The sequence below is a fragment of the Mobula hypostoma genome, chromosome 6 (assembly GCF_963921235.1).
Source record: "Mobula hypostoma chromosome 6, sMobHyp1.1, whole genome shotgun sequence".
NCBI lineage: Eukaryota > Metazoa > Chordata > Chondrichthyes > Myliobatiformes > Myliobatidae > Mobula > Mobula hypostoma.
The window spans coordinates 162171740-162187842 of NC_086102.1; the positions used below are offsets into that span (position 1 = coordinate 162171740).

The 16103-nt window shown below is 40.7% G+C and overlaps 1 protein-coding gene across 1 annotated transcript in view; it reads left to right on the plus strand.

The window, feature by feature from the left end:
- Positions 1 to 16103, plus strand: part of pde11a (phosphodiesterase 11a) — a 261414-nt gene that overhangs the window by 100300 nt on the left and 145011 nt on the right. The gene's annotated exons all lie outside the window — the stretch shown is intronic.

The window sequence follows — 16103 nt, forward strand, 5'->3', positions numbered from 1 at the left end:
TCTCCTGGACAGCCATAAACAGGCGACACTGCAGCTTTTGGCCAAGTCCTTGCTACAACCGAGGCCTGGCAGCTTGTCCACTGTTCGCCAATATACCAGCTAACCGGACTTACAGCATTCCACATTATCCATGTCCAGCAGAGTCTTGGGATCACAAGAAAAGTGACTAAGCCCATCATTCACTGTTAGGCTGCACTCCAACGCCTCTCCAGCACCACAGTCTGTACCAAGTCCAGCTCCTTCAGTTTCTTTGCTAACGAGCAACTCACTGTTGAGGTAGACCTGCAGTACTCTAAGTTCTTAATGTCCAGCAGGGTCTTGTGCTTAGGCTGGCCCCGCAGAAGCCACTGCGTCCGAGCACACTGCCATCTTACTAGAAACAAAAAAAACAATAAATAATACTGAGAACATAAGTTTTAGAGTCCTTGAAAGAGAGTCCATAGGTCGCGGAATTAGTTCACAATTGAGCTTATCCACACTGGTTCAGGAACCTAATGGTTGAAAGGTAATAACCTTTCCTGAACCTACTGGTGTTGGCCCGAAGGCTCCTGTACCTCCTTTCTGATGAGAACAGTGAGAAGAGAGCATGGACTACATGGTTTTATGATGGTGGATACTGCTTTCTTGTGGCAGTGTTCTTTATAGATGTGTTCAATTGTAGGGAGCGCTGTTCTAGTGATAGACTGGGCTGTATCCACTACTTTTTGAGAGCTTTTCCATTCTTGGACATTGGTGTTTCCATACCAGGCCATGATGCAACCAGGCAGGATACTCTCCACTGTGCATCTAGAGAAGTTTGTCAAAGTTTTAAATGACAGGCTGGATCTGCATAAACTTCTAAGAAAATAGAGATGCTGTCATGCCTTCCTTGTAATGGCTTCTTCCAGGTGCTCTGATTTCCTCCCAAATCTCAAAGGTGTGCTGGTTGTAGGACTAACTATAAATTACGCCAGTGTAAGTGGCAGGTAGAAGAATTGGAGAAGGGGGTGGTGATGGGGGCATGTTAGAGAAATAGTTTACAGGGAATTAAGTGGGGATACGTGATTACTCTGAGGATCAGATATACTCAATAGGCAGAATGGTCTCTGTCCATGTTGTGAAATATGAAAAATAGCAAAATAAGTTCTGTACCAGGAGAATAAGACCTTTGAAGATATAAAAAGCAAAGACTTGAGACTCACCATTTTCTGCAACTCTAAAGCATGACTGACTTTTAAACATATGTAAAATTTTCCTTTGTCGGTATACATAAATAGATTCCTAAGTAATTTTTTTTTGGTTGATGGAAATTAGCATTGTTGGCAAAGGTATACTGTCCACATTTCTGATTCATGGGCATTTCAGGCAGGAGAAACAAGTTGAGTGGGAAATGGATCAGCCATGATCAAATGGCGGAGCAGACTCAAAGGGCGAAATGGCCTAATTCTTCTCCTGTGTCTTATGGTCTCAAGGTCTTTCTGGCATAAAGGATAAACTACCAATGGCAACATTTGGGTCAGTTCAATTCAACACAACAATAGCATCCCCTTATGGTGCACATTTCTGGGAAATTCAGGGATGAAAATTAGTCCACATTCTTCTTTAAGTGAGCAATGAATTTCAACCAATACTTTTTAAACGATAAAGGAACATTTTGCACCACAGTAAAACTCCTGTATTTGGTAAGATTTGTATATATGCATATAAATGGAAACAGCATGTTTCTATTTTACCTGTTACACTTTGTACTGCTCCTTATATTGGTTTAGAAGAAATTGGCTTCAGCTGCGAATGTGAATACATTCAGGACATCAATATGCAGCTACATCTGCAGAAAACTAATTGTGTTACCTCAAGAGTTTCACTCCGTACTGAAGTTCCTGATGGAAGAAAAGCAATAACAAATCAGAAACCACACCTGCCTTTTTAAAAGTCATTTTGTATATTTGGTATTCCAAAGATCAGCCGACATCATGAAAAATGCGTGATAAACAATCACATGCTGTTTGATTTAGATTAGAATGTAATAATTTGTTAATTGGGCGCCTTCTTGACTGCATGAAAATGTTTAATTTGATGTAACTCTGATAATGCAATATAATTGCTCAATTATTTCTACTTCACACAATCTTGGTCAATTTCCATCTCCAAACAGTAGGGAACTAGAGCAATACATCCTAATCTCATGTCCATTTTTATTTTATCTGGTTATATCTCAGGGTATTTTACTAGGTTAGAGTTGCAATATGAGTGCAGGTTGTCATTGTTGCTGCAACAGAGAGATGTCAGAAGTGAGAAGATCCCTTCTCATTATATGGTTATATGCTATATAATTATTATATTGATATCTGGCAGGATGACTAGTTATTATGACTCCAAAATATTAACCCCAAATCCAATCTTCCAAATAGCTTGCAGGACATGGGTGTTGTACATGACTTTGGAATTGACGTATACATGAAATACTTTTGCCTGCATTTGAATGTGTGCTTTCTTGGCACAGCAGGCAAAACTAATCACTGGAGCCTATTTAAAGAAACACAGCACAAGCCACCTGAAATCAGTTATATCAGTGCAAATGGTTGCAGAATTTCATGTGCATGTTATGACAAATGCTAATAGATTTTCTCTAATCTTTTGTGCTGTGACTTGGCTGTAAAACAGAGTTGGCATTTCAAGTTGAAGGCTTTTGCCAGAACATTCACATAGGAATATGTGTTAATATACCTAGAAGGGACATATACCTCCAGTGAGAACTATCTCAGTTTATACCATCCTTTCTTGCAACTAAAGCCCTCCATTCCAGGCAACATCCTGGTGAATCTCTTCTGCACTTTTTCTTGTGCTGCTAAATGTTTTCTATAGTATGGGGATCAGACCTGCACACAAAATTCCAAGTGTGTCCTAACTAGTGCAACATGATGTCCCTACTCTTATAGACAATACCCAATACCCTGCCTACAAGACAAATGAGCTAAGTGCCTTCTTCATTACCCAGTCCACCTGTGCAGCCATTTTGGGCAGCTATTTACTTGCACCCCAAAGTCCCTCTGTAGATCAATGCTTCTAAGTTCCTTCTTGTTTATTGTATATATCTGGCCAGTATCAGATAACCCAAAAGTGCATTACTTTACATTGCTTCAAATCCCATCTGCTACAGCTGCACACAAATTTCCAGCTGATCTAAGTCCCTCTGTATCCCTAGGCAGTCATTCTCACTATCTACAACTCTACCAATCTTTATGCTGTTAGCAAACAGACACAGTCTCAGTCAAGACGTTTATATATAGGACAAACAACAAAGATCAAGGTTCCGATCCCTGTGGTACACTGCTGATTACAGACGAACAATCCTCCACCACTATCCTCTGCTTCCTGCACTGCCAATTTATAATCTGGTTGGACAAAACATCTTGGATACATGTGCCCTAACTTCCTGGGTCAACCTACCATGTCAAAAAACTTTGCTAAAATCCATCTTCACTGCCTCGTCTTTATCGATTTGCTGAGCAACTCAGTCAGATTTGTGAGACAAGATTGCCCCTGACAAAATCAAGTTGACTCTCCCTAATCAGTCCCTGCCTTTCCAAGTGATCATCTCTAAGAACTGTATCCTTATGAATTCTTTCTAACAGTTTCCCTGCACAAGGTTTACCAGTCTTTTGTTTTCAGGCTTGCCCCTAACTGCTGTTCTGGAATACAGCAACAACATTAGCCATTATCCCGTCTTCCAGTACCTCACCTGTGGGTCAAGGCTTTTGTAGAAATCTTCATCAGAGCCCCAGAAATCTCTTTCCTTGCTTCCTATAACATTCAAAGATAGATTTCATGAAGCCCTGGGGATTTGTCCACCTTAATGTGCATTAGCATCCCTGGCATTTCTCTTTCCTGATGTATACATTTCAAACTATCAGTGATGATGTCCCCTAACTCTCCATCCTCCTCATCCTTCTCTCAGGACACCCCATATAACCACTGCCTCTAAACAAACGTTTTCCCATTTGAACCCAAGGGTATCTACTATTTCCTTAGTTTCAGTCAAGCTTCTAATACATTTATAAATGGTTGTGGATTTTTCTTTAACATTGTCATCCAGGGCCATTTCTTTATACCCTCCTAAATGTTTTCATAAGATCTCTTATCTATATACTACTAAAACTCTCATGCTCTGTCTGTCTGTTTGTGACCTCCAATTAGCGCAAATGGTGCATTACAGCGGCACTTTTTTTGGCTAAATCAAATTAAAATACGCTAACTTACAGAATGCAGGCAAAATAGGGGTTATATATTCGTATAAAATTGCTCATTCTCCAAAATAAACAGGATCTCTTTTAACCTGAGACCCGATCAGCCATCATGGAAATCAGGACGTGATAGCCCAACGCATGTGCACAGCCAGCCTCAGCAGCAACACCTACTGGAGCAAAAGGGCAGGGCAGCTCTATTTCAAGGGGTCACATTCTGCTAATCACATCAGCATGTGCAGGATTGGGACAGATCTAACTGCCACCCATCAATAAGAGATCATTAAATCTTATTGTAGTGACATACTTTGAGACACCCACAAAATCCTTTGCTGCAGTCAAAGGACAGCGGTGACTATATCACGTCCAGTTAGGAGAGTGCCAACAACATCATCAAGAATAATCAGCATCCTTTGGTGTCACTACTTCATATCTTCTATCCAGCATTAGGGTAAAAAAAATGGTCAGCCTAATTATGCCGCGTGGAAAGGGAAGGAAGACAAAGAATGACGCCAAACATCGTCGGGAAGCGGCAAGGAGAGGGAGAGAACAATCGGATGAGGCCAGGGCCGCACGACTCCAGCATCAAAGAGTCAGGACAAAAAAAGATGAGAGAAGAAGAGACAGAGGAGGAGAGGCATGCACGTCTCCAGGATCAGAGACAAACGACAAACAGCAGCAGAAGAGATGAAGAGACGGGGGAATGAAAGGGCTGCATGTCTCCAGAATGACAACAAGAGGCACAAGGGTGGCAGATAAACCAGAAATAATGCCATCAAAAGTGTCCTTCGTTAAATGAGGAGCAGCTATATTTGTTTTACTACACGTTCTTCTTTAATAAACTGAGGTTTTCTACTTCAGTTTCCAAAGCAAAGCGATACCAATAGCATTCAGGAAAATTTAATGTTCATTCTGGTCACATCAGACTGCACTACCCTTCTCTCAAAGGGTGTCCCAACGGGTCACCCCATTGTCTAGTATCCATGATAAATCTCAAAGGACACCTAGATAACAATTTCTAATGCCTAATATACTCTTACTTCCTTTTCCTGATCAAACCCTCAATTTCCTTTGCTAACTAACATTCTTTTGTTTGTTTAGATATCTTAAGCACAATTCCCAAGGCTTTTCCTTCATCAGCCTAGCTATATTAGCACAGTATGCTGATGACAGCATTGTGTATACTTTTGTGGATAGTCAAACACTGCAGGACAGTGAATACCAGAGAAATTGTGGCATTCTTAAACTTCATAAAACCTTGTCTGCCTCACACAGATTGCCCCATTCTCACCTGTCATTGTAGGTAATGTTAATCAAAACTTCTACATCAAGTATTGTGGTGCTTGTAATATACTGTATCTTGAAAATGTTGATTTCATCATACAGTCTCAAGATGCAATGTTACATCTCAACATCTAACCATACCTCAATGACTAAAGTGTTTCAAACTATTTTCAATTCATGTTTGCCGAAATTCCTTTGTCATTTACTGCACTGAGTTCTGCATGAAGAGATCAGATGCTGGGCTTTGTAACTATTTTTTTTTCAAATTTGAATCTCCATTTCAAATTCCAATTTCTAAAGTAGAAAGTAAATTTCTAAATTCCTTCTTTCTAAAGTAGAGCGTTTGAGTTACCGAACCTGTAAAAATATGAAAACAATACACAAGACCGCATTTTTCTATCTTCTGTCCATTTACTAATTGTCAATGTTTACTGATCTATTATGGAAAACTCACAAATTTTAGCAATAATTTCTTATAGGGAATGAGCAAACCATCTATGCCAGCTAAATCCATAAGGAACTAACAGTGGGTAGTTTGAAACATCCTTGCTGATCCAGACTGACTCATTGAACGAGGCACACAATACACATCTACTGAAAAGTAGATTTCCATTCACCCATGTGATTCTCATGAAATTGTATTGCATTCTTCAGAGGTACAATTTTAACATCAATGAGGCAAAGGGTTCCTATCCCTGCACAGAAAAGGAAAAGGGTGTTGGCTTTGCTAACTCTGACAAAATACAATGTGGTGGGAAGTCTGGAGAAAACTCAATTGGACTGGTGAGACTTAATTTAAAAATCTAAACTGAACATTTGAAGCACTGTTATAAATTTCAGAACTGTGGACAATCTTTAAAGAGCTGCAATCCACTCATTTAAGACACTAGTTCCACAGTAAAAAAAAACTTCCTGAGTTTAAAGTAAGGTCAGTTTAAAATGAGCAGTAATAGTAATCTTTTACAATTTCCTCCCGGGGGAACCTCCTTCCAGTATTAAAATTAACAAACCCTTAAAAAATTAATGGGCTGGATTGGTAGGAGAGAAACACTGCTTGCAGTACTCTGAATGCTGCTGACAAAGGCGCCATGTGTTTCTGTGAAGACTTCCTTGGAGGCATTACTGTTACTTTTTTGTAATCAAGGCCTTTCATGCCCGTTCACTTTCTGTGAGTTGGTGAATATGGGTGGCCACGATAGTGTAGTGTTTCTCTGATTTATTCTCCTTTCTTCTCCACTCACTTAATTTGCCAGCATTCATTCATTAGTTGCTTTGCTGCATCCTCCTCTTGATTACCACCTACCCAGTTATCATCTGAAACACTGAATGCTTACATGCGGTTCCATGATCTAATCCACAGATATAGATCACTAGCAACTGAGCAAAAGAATTGCCTGTAAGAGTATCCCACGAGTTAAAGCCTGAAATTTAAAATTAACCAAGTATTTTTCTATTTTCTCCCCACTTACTAATTGTCAATTTATACTGGCAAGCACAAATTTTTACACAATAACCTCTCGGGGGGAATTTAAAAAATAAAGCTAGATTACATTCTGCGATTCTCTGCCTCAGAACTAGAGATTACTTTACATGAAATATGCAACCTAACTTGAATCTCATCTAATAAATTTATTTTCCTTGGAAAGCAAGTTGCTTAGGAAAGGGTGTAGAAGAGGTTTACCAGGATGTTCTCTAACTGGTTGGATCACCGTCTGGCATGGAGGGTTGAAAAAAACTGAAAAGGGTTGCAAACTCAGCCAGCTCCACCATGGGCACTAGTCTCCCCAGCATCAAGGACGTTTTCAAAAGGTGTTGCCTCAAAAAGACAGCATCCATCATATCCTATCACCCAGGATATGCTCTCTTCTTATTAATATCATCAGGGAGGAGGTACAGGAGCCTGAAAACACACACTCAACTTTTTAGAAACTGCTTCTTCCCCTCCACCATCAGATTTCTAGACGGACAATGAATTAACCCATGAGCACTACAGGTAGGGCATATTCAAGAGTTATGGAATATAGCAAATATTAATTTCAAGAGCAACTAGTCTTCAGATCTGAATGTGGATTGTGGATTGAATTTGAAATGCAGCTCAGAACAATGGGTTTCCTGGAGCTGCAGACTGGGATCAATCACAAACAAAGAAACACTGCACTTAGACCTGAGATGCATGAATGCAGCCCAGGGACAGTAGTGATTAGCATTTATTTTGGGTGTCTGGAGTGTTGGTGTGAAGGTGTAGGTGTTTGAAAATTAGATGTAATTCAAAGGAAGCATTGTGGATACATGGTAACGACACAATTGTTCTGCCAGTACCTTTGATCTTTAGCATATAAAAATGTCATGTCATGTAAGTTTCTAAGAGTGTCTCCAGTATAATGCCTGCTTATTGTGCTGAATAAAGACTTGTATATCTCCAGCTTCAGTGTCTCCCGGACACTCCGATCACAGTCCCAACCACCTCACCATTTTTGCCTCGTTTCGCACTATTTACTTAATTCAATATTTTACATACATTTCTTTTTTAGGTTGCACTGTATTACAGCTGCAAAACAACAGATTTCATGACACATGTCAGTGTTATTAAATTGTGATTCTAATTCTGCCTGGACTTAGAGGGAATTGGACAAACTTAGATTGTTTTCTCTGCATTGTTGGAGGCTGAGGGGGGACCTAACAGAGCCTTATGAAAGGCATAGCTAGGTAGACAGTCAGAATATTTTTCCCCAGGATAGAAACGTCAAGTACTAGAGGACATGCAGTTAAGTTCAGAGGAGGAAAGTTTAAAGGAGATGTGTGGGGCATGTGTTTTTTTTTAAATGCAGAAAGTAGTAGGTGCTTGAAATGGGCTGACAGGAATAGTGGTGGAAGCAGATATGATGGTGGTGCTGTTGGAAATACATACAGAAATGGAAGGATATGGATCATACAGAGCCAGAACAGATTTAGTTTAATTCGCATCGCGTCTGGCAGAAGCATCATGGATGAAGGGCCTGTTCCTGAGCTGTGCTGTCCTGTTTTACATCTGGTGAGATAGTATACAAACCTCTTTGAGATTCATATACAATTGAGGTTTGCTGTGAGATTGTAGATGCTACAACAGACCCTACATCTGGAGTGTAATTCAAGGATTAAACTAAAATTAATTGAAAGATCAGAACTATTTTAATTTCCCTAACCCGGGCATTTCTCTGTTCTGTTACTCTGCGTGGGTCAAGCCCTAGCTAGAATTCAGCATGTTTTTAACACTACCTACAGATTGGAGATGAAACAAGGCATTGAAGTTGGAGAGTAAATGTATTATTAAAGAGCTCCTGGAAGGAATCATCCAGACAACTTGGAAGCTGGCCCAGAACTGTGTGTTCACTAATTGTCCTTTCTGCTAAAATTATAGTAATGAGGAAGGAGATTAAAGAAAGTGAATGTCATGAATTTATGATTAATGATTGAAAGACTTGTTTGTTTTTGAAAATGAGTTGTTTTCAAAAGAAAACTATAGATTATCATTAATGTTGATGATGTTTTGCTTTCCATTCATTCATCTTCACTGGTTAAAAAATATTAACAAATGGAACAGCCAGCTCTCTGTTCACATAATATCAATAATGCATCAAATCATTACTCAACATGTGATCCGACTAACAGAGCTTTTCATGTGCCCCTATTATACCCATAAGAGCAAACAGCTGTCAATAGACATTAAAAATTGTATCCATATCACTATTACCAATCCAAGGTAGTCAGAGCACTCCATTTCCATTTTACCAAATCTGCTAAATGAAATATTAACTTTAATGTTCATTTCTTGATGGCAAGTGTCAAGCACAATCACAGAGGAACATAAAACACAGTCTTGTCACAATGAGGTGTCTAGCAAGATCTTTTCTGGTAACTACTTTGAAGCCTTGAATTGCCATCTAATCAACAAGCTTTGGGGCCAATGGCAACCAGGACCTCTAAACTAAGAATCAAAAAATGCTGGAAATACGTAGCATGTCACTTTGGATCGACTCACTGCATGTAATATTCTAACTATGGATAATGTATTTCTCTTTATTTAAGAATATTATGAAAATGCAATTTAAAATTTTTTTTTAATTTATAGAATGATATTGTGTGTATGATTCCAGCTTTTTCAATGCTACACACGGGAGCATTAAGTTTTCTTGTTGCAATATTCAGAAGCATGGTTTCTGCTGCTAGTGTAGTTTGCACTTTGCAAGAAGTTATTTAAATATATTTTCTTATAAAGAGAAGGCACTTTTGTCAAAAGTTCATCTTCATCATCCTCAGCCAATCTACAGTTTTTGAGCAACGCACACAAGTTATCAGAAGAACTCAGCAGGTCAGGCATTATCTATGGAAAGAATGCATAACCAGTCGATGTTTTGGACTGAGACCCTTCATCAGGACTGGAAAGGAAGGGGAGGGCATGGTGTAGCCAGAATGAAAAGGTGATGAGAGGGACAGGAGTATGAGTTGGTAAATCACAGGTGAAACCAGGTGAGGGGGAGGGTAGGTGGGTTGGGGCGAGGGGATAAAATAAGCTGGAAGGTGGTAGGTGGGAGAAGGAATCTGGTAGGAGAGGACAGGGAACCGTGGGAGAAAGGGAAGCAGGAGAGGCACTAGAGGGAAGTAATGGGAAAGTGAGGAGAAGAGGTGAGCAGAATGGAAAAAGAGGGAAGGGGGGGAGAAGAGAAATTACTGGAAATTAGAGAAATTGATATTCATTCTATTGTGTTTGTACAACTACATATCAAATAAATAAAAGTACACACGAGGAGAAGTTAACATGTATATTCACTTTGCAGAGAGAGCATTAAATCAAATGTGCATGCATAAGTTATCAGCCAATTATCAGTGCTAAGGGGAGTCATTGTGTTTAAAGAAATAGATCCATACATTACATTTCCTCCCACTTTATATGAAACATAAAACTGTATTATGTAACAGAACATTCAATTTCCCTTTAACAAACCATATTCAAATAAACATGCTTTTACAATAACAGTATTTTCTTGAGTTTTCTCCTTTTAATAACAGTCCATAACTAACTTCACTATACTAAAGACCTAATCTTTTGGGTGGTGCTTTGTTTCTTTCAGAATAGCACCTCTGGAGTGGCATCAGGTTTGGCAGGTGTCTTGCAAAGACAACGTTCTCTGTTGCAGGTGTGACGTTGCTATTGGTGACACGATCATCACTGGCAAGTCCGATGGCTGTAATGTGTCCATCTTGTTGGATGCATTCGACTCAGTTGTGTTCTTTGGTTGAGCATCCAGTATCTGGTCCACATGACGTCTCCATGTCTGATCTCCAACATCCATTCTGTACATCAGTGACCCAGTTCTCGGACCTATCCTACCAGGTGTTCACTTGTCTTCTCGGTAATCATGTGTTAGGATTTCCTGTCCAACCTTGAAGCTCTCTGCTGATTAACTTGCCGACAGCCTGAACAGTTCATTCTGTACTTAGTTCCATAGGTCAGGTTTCCGGAGGTCTATGTGAGATCTCAGATTCTTGCTCACGAACAGCAATGCAAGTGTTTGATTTGTCATCGCATGAACAGAGTTCCCGATACACAAAAGGGAAATTGTCGGCCTTATGATGGCTAGAAATGTCCTCCTTGTCCATTGCTTTAATGGACTTCTTGAAGGTTTGAATAAACCTTTCAACTAACCCATTCATTGCTGGGTGTTGAGGAGCTGAGTTGAAATGTTTGATGCCGTTTTACTTCATGAATAGTCTGAACTCCTCTGATGTGTATTGTGGTCCGTTGTAACTCACAATGTGTTCCGGCAAGCTGTTTCTGGAGAACATAGTCATCAGAGCAGAAACAGTCTTTGCTGTAGTGGTTGACTTCATTGATATGACCTCTGGCCACTTTGAACAAGCATCCACAGAAGTCAAAAGCACGGAGCTCATGAATGGCCCGGCAAAGCATCCTTTGCCATGGTGAAGACAGCCACTCCCATGGGTGTAAAGGTGCCTGTGGGGGTGCACATTGAACTTTGTGGCATTCCAAACAGCCTTTGGTCAAATCTTCAATATGTCTATCTATTCCCAGCCACCACATGTAGCTCCAGGCAAGACGACTCTTCTTGACTGTACCCAGGTATCCTTCATGCAGAATTTCTAACGCTCTGATGCATAGTTTAGAGGGAACTGTACATCAGGGTTCTTTGAAATGCAGACAGTTGGTCTCGTCTCAATGAGAACACTGAAAACACAGGGTTACTGTGAGTTGGCCAACCTTGCATGGTGATATCATAGCCTTTTGACAATGTCAGGTCCATTCCTTGTTTCTCTTTGTATTTGTGAATTTGTTACTGGAAGCTGGTCCACCAGTACTGCATGAAACACCTCTGCAAGGTCACAGAATGAAGCTTTTCTTCTTCAGTTGTCAACAGTGGTAGTTGTGACAATCTGTCACTGTTGCTGTGTTGTTTGGTACCCTTGAACTCTACGCCATAAGAGTACGCTTCTAGGAAAAGTGCCCAATTTTGCAATTGTGTAGCAGATATCACTAGGATTCCCTTCCTGGGATTGAAAATGGACACAGGGGGCTGGTGATCTGTCACTAAGTGTAAAATTTTGTCTGTAGAGGTAGTGGTGGAACTTCTTTATTCTCCATACTAGACTAAGGGACTCTCGGTCGATCTGTGTGTAATTGCGTTCTGCGCTTGTCAGTGATCATGATGCAAGTGCAATCGGGTGTTCAGATCCATCTTTCGTAGGGTGTGACAAAACAGCTCCAATGCTATAATGGGATGCATATCCCACATCAGTCTGTTGGGCAGGGATGGGTCATAATGGGTGAACTGTTCATCTGATATTATTAGTCCCTTTGTTTCCTTGAATGCTTTTCCACATCTTTCTGACCATTTCCACTTTGCTCCTGTCTGCAACAATGTGTTCAATGGGTGCTGCACTGTAGCAATGTTTGGAAGAAACCAGTCGTAATAGTTTACAAGGCTCAAGTATGATCATAGTTGTCACACATTTTCCAGTTTGGGTGCCTATAGCATTACCTCAATTTTCTCTTGTGACTTATGTAAGCCATGCTTGTCAGTGACATGTCCACAATATGAAATTTCATTCTTGAAAATCTCATATTTGTCTCTCTTTGCGTGCAGACCATAGTCCCTCAGCCTGGTCAGCACTTCACCAAGTCACAATGATGTCATCAGGGTATTGTGTTTCTGGGATATCTTGGAGCACTTGGTCCATTGTTCTTTGCCAAATTGCTGGAGCTGATGCCTTGCCAAATACGAGACGATTAAACTGGAACAGTCCCTTGGGAGTGTTGATTGTGAGGAACTTCCTGCTCCACTCTCTAAACTTCATTTGCAGGTAGGCTTGTGACAAGTCAAGCTTTGAAAACCTCTCCCTATCTGCCAAAGTTGCAAAAATGTCTTCTATTTGTGGCAGGGGATACTGCACAGTATGCAGCTCTGGGTTGATGCTCACCTTGAAGATACCACATATGCGAACGGCTCCAGCTTTCCATTTCTTGATCACCAGGACAATGGCCCTGGCCCAATCACTCCATTAGACCTTGGAGAGCATTGCAGATGCCTCCAAGCTCTGAAGTTCAGCATTCACTTTAGGACATAGTGCATAAGGCACTAGATGCACTTAATGGAATCTTGGTGTTGCTGTTTCACCCAGTTCAGTTCTGGCTTTCATACCTTTGAGGTTACCAATCCCTTTCTCAAACACCTTTTCATTAACATTAAGCAGCTGTGACAGTCTCTGGTTAGTGTCACCGTTTGGGCTGCAGTTGCCTGTTGATGACACATTGAGAGCTTTGATTGTGTACATCTAGTTGGATTTTTCTCAAACATTAATGTCAGAAAAGTACTGACGCTCTACTTTTCAACACACAAAGCTCTAACTGTTGTGTTTAGCCCTACTATGTCACATTCACTTTCAGTTTGCCTTTGGGACACTTTTTCATCTGCATAGGTCTTTAGCATCACTGAGGTCTTTTCTAAAGGTAGCTTAGAAAACGATCTGTTGTAGTCGGCCACTAAAATTTCAGACAAAGCTGACCCTTTATCCAGCTCCATTTTGTTTTACACCAGACACATCTATTGTGAACCATATGATTTGTACTGTGTTTCAGTAATGCAATGTGTTTCAGTTCTAGGCATGACAGCTTGCCTTTGTCAGACTGTGTTATCTGATTCAGTTTCACACTCAGTCACTTTAGGCATTTGTTTATTAGTTTTATGTTTGAAACTTTTAACTTTGTGTAGTATTTCTCTTTGGGCGTGCTTTTTGTCTGACTTGCACACTCTCTCTATGTGGCTTTGTATGTGACACTTTCTGCAAACTTTTTCTTTGAACCAACAGTCGTTTGCATCATGGGAGGATTTGCCACATCAATAACATTTTTGGCATTTTACACCATTCAAGACATTTTGTGCATTTCACATTCTGAACTATTTTTCTGTAGTTCTGCTGCATCCTTTGGTGCAGTCTGTAACAATATTGCAATGGCCAATGCCCTTTCTAAGGTTAGATCTCTTTCTGATGATAGCCTCTATTGAGTGCTTTGACTATGCATGCAACATACAAGCCTGTCCCTTAATGCATCAGAAAGTCCATCTCTAAAGTCACGGTATTGGGAATGTTTGCACAGTTCTGCAATGTATTCAGAAATACCTTCATCCTTTGACAGGTTTCTTTTGTGAAATCTAAATCTCTCAGCTATTACAAATGGTTTTGGGCTCAAATGATTTTGTAAAATTGCAACAATTTCATTGCACATCTTGCTTGCTGGTTACTAAATTGTATAAGAGACTGTACATTCTAGCATCCATTAAGCTAAGAAGTGTGGAGACTTTCTTTACCTCATCCACATTGTTAGCATTACAATACAGTTCAACCTACTTGATATACAATTCCGTCGTCATAGCAATATCAAATTTGTCAACTGTCCCGATATTACTTTTACTTTGACTTTGCTGGTTGTGTGTCTGTCACTGTGTATTGTGCACTGTTACTCACATACCCTTTTCTAGCAACCATGACAGCCCTTTCTGTCACTGTACCGGTTTAGTTCACTCTTTCCTCTCATTGTCTCTCTTCCTTCTTCCAAATTCTGTCGTCTGGTAACTGTCGGTGCAGTTGGTGATATTGGCTGACATTCAGGTTTGTACTCATTGCCAGTTTGTTTTGTCTGTACAACTACGTATCGAATAAATAAAAGCAAGCACTTGGGCGGAGGATTTAATGTGCATATTCACTTTGCAGAGTGAACAGCAAATTGAATGTGCACGTGTAAGTCATCAGTCAATAATTAGTGCCAAGGAGTGTCATTATGTTCAAAGAAATAGATCCATACGTTACACATGCCATCACGTTGGAGGCTACCCAGATGGAATATGAGGTGTAGCTCCTCCGACATGAGTGGGGCCTCATCATGGCAGTAGAGGAGGCCATGGACTGACGATTTTGAATGGGAAGGGGAAGTCAAATTAAAATGGGTGGCCACAGGGAGATCCTGACTTTTTCATCAGACAGAGCTCAAATAAATGGCTCCCTCAATCTACGTTGATGTAGAGGAGGCCACACTGGATGCAATAAATCTCCACAACAGACACTTTGAATGGTGGAAAAGGAGGAGGTGAAGGGTCAGGTGTAGGACTTGGCCAGGAGCAAGACCAGTGGAGACGGATGAGTTGCCAAGGGAGTCACTTCTACTGTTCTACAGTCTTTGACCCTTTTGACTACACCTTCTTTTGCCAATCTTACTCTACCATCTCCTTTCACCTCTTCTATTCTTATCTATTTATTTCGTCCGCTCAAGATTCAAGGTTGTTTAATGCTATTTTCTGTACACAAGCGTAAAGGAGAAATAAATAATTGTTACTCCGGATCTGATGCTGCACAAAAAATTGCAGAAGATAAAGAACACCGTTGGTCCTCTGGTGGTCCTGGCATGGATCCTCCCTGATGGGAGCGGGACGAACAATGAGCCCTTTTCCAGCTTCTTTCCATATACAAGTGCTTGATGGCGAGCGGGCTGGTTCAGTGATGCACTGGGCAGTTTTGACTACCCATTGTAAAGCCTTCTCACCCACCACAGTGCAGTTTATGTGCCATGCAGTGATGCAGCTTGTCAGAATGCCCTCTACTGCACACCTGTATGGATGTGCAAGGTCCAGCTCTCTTCAGCCTCCTCAGAAAGTGAAGTTGTTGGTGAGCTTTTTTGACTGTGTAGCATGTGTTTTGGGACCATGAGAGGTTGTGTGTGATGTGCTCTACCAGGGAGTTTGAAACGGCTTGCGGTTTCCACTGCTGTGCCGCCAATGTAAAGGGGTGGGGGATGTGACTAGTGTGAATACTCCTGAACTCTATAACCATCTCCTTTTTCTTGTTGACATTAAGGAAGAGGTTATTTGCCTGGCACCAGGCCTCGATCTCTTCCACTTGTACCTCCTCTCTGTAGACCGTTACCACTTGACCCAATGCACCTTCTCACTACATACTTCCTGGGAGAAAATGACAAATGCTCCTGGGACTGAGGTTGTGTGCTCTAGAAAATCAATGGTGCATCGTTTGAAGCCTAAAAGTGGGTAAACA